Source organism: Rhagoletis zephyria, unplaced genomic scaffold (genome assembly GCF_001687245.7).
Source record: "Rhagoletis zephyria isolate East Lansing unplaced genomic scaffold, Rhagoletis_zephyria_1.1 Rzeph_scaffold_06258, whole genome shotgun sequence".
NCBI lineage: Eukaryota > Metazoa > Arthropoda > Insecta > Diptera > Tephritidae > Rhagoletis > Rhagoletis zephyria.
The window spans coordinates 17,541-21,925 of NW_016163341.1; positions in this window are offsets into that span (position 1 = coordinate 17,541).

The following is a 4,385-nucleotide window of genomic DNA, read 5'->3' on the forward strand; positions in this document are numbered from 1 at the left end:
GTTAAGCCTAAGATAAGGATTAATAGAAACATTTAAATTAAGATAAAGATGAAAATGAAAATGAAGAGAAAGATTAAGATTGAGATTAAGATCAGAACTCCGATTAAGATAAAAACTAAGAGGCTAAGGCTAGGGCAAAGACAAAGGCAAATAAGAAGACAAACGCAAGGATACATGCATCTGGTAATCTGATTGATATTTCTAGCTAAAAATGTTTTTATTAAAAAATGCGTTGTGTCTACGGCTAAACAGTGAACAAATAATTAAAAATGCAGAAGGAAACTGACAAAAATTTAAAAAGTATTAGGAGAATAAATACGCATGTGGGTATACTACAAGTGAATAGAAAATGGGGATAAAAAATGTAAAGTTGTTTGTCAAAAAGAAAAACGCAATCCTATTAAATTGTTCAATAATAGATAGCCGATAGGCTCTACTGGTCAACCAGTAAATGAAATATCCAACATGGTCTATTGCATTACAATAACATCAGGCAACAAATAGTTATGTAAATATTTCGCAGAACCTATGCAAAAAAAGAAAAATTAAAAAAAAACATTGAAGAGCAGACAAACAATTACGGAAAAATGTGGCAAAAATAACAACAGATTTGGCAAGTGAGGCGGTAAATGTACAACAAATAACCGTCTATGAATTACCAATGTGCCATTGCCACTGCCACATGCATGTGCGGTACATTTCAGAAACAGATGCGACAAACGAGCCACAAACGAGTTGATTGCCATGAAAAAGATAAATACATACTGATTTCTTTCATTTGCTTTTATGTATGTGTTGTGTACGCATTTTGGTTTACACGTTAGCAGTTCAATGCTCTTGTAGACAGACATTGGGTGAGGACTGCTCGTCCGCCCCATTCTGCTATTTATGATGCAAATCGACCACTAAAATTCTAATTGGAATACAATTCGATTTGAATGTTGCTGCCAATTATCGATTGTTTGGCAAAATGAGTAAAATTTCAAAATAAAGATAAACATGCGCACATATGTACATTAGGGTAGTGCAAAAATGCATGTGAAAAAGTAAGATCTTGGATTGTTCTATACCGAAAAAATTAAACCCCTTTTTTATTTTGAAGTTGTTTGAAGTTGAAGTCTCAAAGTGTCGATTAGAAAACTTTGCTTTTCTTCAGGAGACTGCCAATAATAATATGCAAATATTTTGTATACAATTTTTTAATACCAGAAATTTTTTTATGGTTCCCTCATAGCTTTTTTTAGGTTTTCAGGAGTCCTATTAAAAATAGATAATACAAGAAAATGGTTGGATAAATGAACAATTGCGTATTGCTATTGGAAGTGTCCTGAAGAGAATTAAAGTTTTTTGTTCGAAAAATATTAATTTTCAAGAATTTTAGACAGAAACGAAAATTTATTTTTTCCCATATAAAATACATGGAAAACTTTGAGCACTTTGAGTGACATCTAAATATTTTTTGATTTCAAAAAAAAAACCCTGGGGTATAATTTGCTCGGTATAGAACCATCCTAGTGGGTGCGAGCATTAAAATTCTGATTTTGATTTTTTTTTGGACCACCCTAATGCACATATGTATACAGATACGTATATATGTAGTACATATTCACCTACAAAAAAAAAACAAATTTAACGACGCGTTGGCTTGCGAACGCAATCCTTTGTTTAGAATTTTAGAAAAAGTAGGTGTGCTTGTAAGCGAAATAAATCCCTGCTCACATACATACATATATGTATAGGTATCTATCGCCACATAATAATGATAGTGGTCTCAAAATAATAGCTCATTCATTTAAAGGTATGTAAGCATGCACTAGCTGCTGTCTGGACGTGTGCGGATAAACGTATGTACCAAACAAATAAATGCTGCTTCAAATGCAATCGCTTGCAAAATGCGCTTACAAATACAAATACACAAGTACAAGTATGAAATAAATAAAAGGCCACACAAATGTGCAAATACTGGGAAAATTGCCAAAAGGCAGCGAATGGTTTTTGTGCGTGTTAAAGGCTAAACGTTCACCATTGTCTGGCTTCCACTTTTACACACCAATGTAGCTTTGTGGTTTGGAGCTTAATTCCTCTTTACTGCCTGCTTTGTTGTGGAAAACATGCTCCATATGTATTCGCATTTGCCCTTACGAAATTGAACTACATTGTTTCGTTGGCTTTTAAATTACTAAAGCCAAAGTTTGTTCCGGTTTAAAGTTCCGACAATTTATCAAAGTTCATGTTTGGAGCATAAAAATATTACTTTAATTACTGCTATTATAATGAAAATGTTTGTAATTTACATTCGTACATTTTGCTGTTTGGAATGTACCGAAAAAATTCATTAAAGTATTCATTTAAATTTTGTCAGTTTAGGTGTTATGATTTAATTGACCACTAAAATTTAAGGTTTTTTGCTGAAAATAACTTAAATTATTTTCAAATACTGGGAATTACCGAAAGATATAAATACTTTCCTCCTATCTAATTGGTTGATTGCCTAATTTCAGAATGATGGGGCAGTTATTTTAATGAGAATGAGGGAATGGCAGTTATTTTAAGTTAAGCATTTTAAGATTCAATGAATGCATATACTTAAAACTTTTAAATAGCTTTAATTGAGGGATTTCTCTGGTATTTTATTTCATGATGATGACCTTGTGAAAAATTAAAGCAGGGGTACCAGAGTTGTCACACACAAAGGAGAAGCATCCACAGTACTACGCCGTTTCCGAATGGCAAATGGATTTTATGAGAAGCTTTCTCAAGGCAGAAATACACTCGGACGCTTGCCGTTGCCTGCCGTGGGCTGACCGCTATTAGTTTTGTATGTTGCCCGGACGAGGGATCGTACCCTAGACCTACGGAGTAGTGTTGCGCACTTCTGACCACTCGACCATGGCGGCCATCCAATCACTACTGAGCGAAATATTAACCCAGTTTGTTACGGTGGCTGTGGTTGAGAGTACAAGAAGTGGTCGCGGCCAGATGAATACCTGGTCTGAACCCCGTCTCGCCAAATGTTTCATTACCAGGTATCGCCGAGTGACCCGGAGCTCTCAGTAAAACAACGCTTGAAATTTTTGAAATTATGCACTAAAAATATACACAGAGCTTTTATTTACCTTTCAGCAAAAGCTGGCGCAAATTTTTATTATAATTTGTTGAAATAAAACCTAAGGTAAAGTCTTCTTTGCCCATATGATTAGTATGTGCTAAGAAATAGTTTTTCACATTTTCTGACGAACATGTAATTTTGAAGACGGTTTAGTTTTCTGTTTGTGTTTTTATTTTGAGAAAGAGACCTCATTACTTCAAAAACACACATTACTAAGGTGGAAAGCGGTACGCCCTGTCGTATGAGTAATAAATAGCGCTATTTTGGACGTCCATCAAAAGTCAATCTAGTTAAATTTTTTTTCTTGCCAACCACCTATTGCGTCCTCTCCTCTTCAAAACCTTTTGTCTATGTAAAATAAATTAAATCGCGCCATTAAAAGGTCATTTTTGGTTACGTTTTACGTTTAAGCTACTTAATACACACTTACTTTGTTTGGTTTTTGTTTTAATTTTTCTGCTAAATATATACTATGCGCTTGTTAGCAATCAAATTATTGATCATCATACTTAAGTATTATACATGACTGCGTCTAATAAATAAAGTTCCACAAATGATTAACCCACGCTGATTTGAAGGAAGTTGCAACTTCCGATGACTTGCCAACGGCGATCGTTGCCTTTGACTCACACAGCTGCCAAATTTATTATGCCAAGTCAAGAGTCACTGAAATAACGGTAGCAACAGTCAACAGCATAGCACTGCAGCCGTTTGTTTTTTTGCATTACTTAGTAACACAGCGGAAATGGTGTAAAATAAACTTCCGCTCTCTGCTTTGTGAGCTTTTGCAGTCGTGGCTGTCCCTACAACAGCGGCAACTGAAACAAACCAAAAATAATGACGTCTAGACGCCGGCAAATAACAAGAAATTGAATCTGTTTGCAAACGTAGGAGAAGTAAGCAAAAGAAAAGTGTGCTGTCATCAGCAGACATTAACGGCAGACCATAACAAGCAGCAGCGTAGTGGCAGCAGAGGCGGTAACCGCAACAACAATTAATAGAGCAAAAACCGAATGCATGTATGTATGTATATATGTAAGTTCAGGAGTGTAATCAGAGTGGCGCCCCTTTTTGTTTGCCCAGCTTTTCATTCCCTGATTTTTCTGAAAATCTGCTAGCGCAAAACTCAGAAAAAGTAAAAATCTGGCAACTCACGACTTCAAGAGGATTGTGGTTGTTAGGTTGTAAGGAAAAATAAATGCAGACGTGTGGTTTGCTACTGATTTGCTTAGTCTTTTGCAAAAAAAAAAAAAAAAAATTAAATGTTAAAAACTAG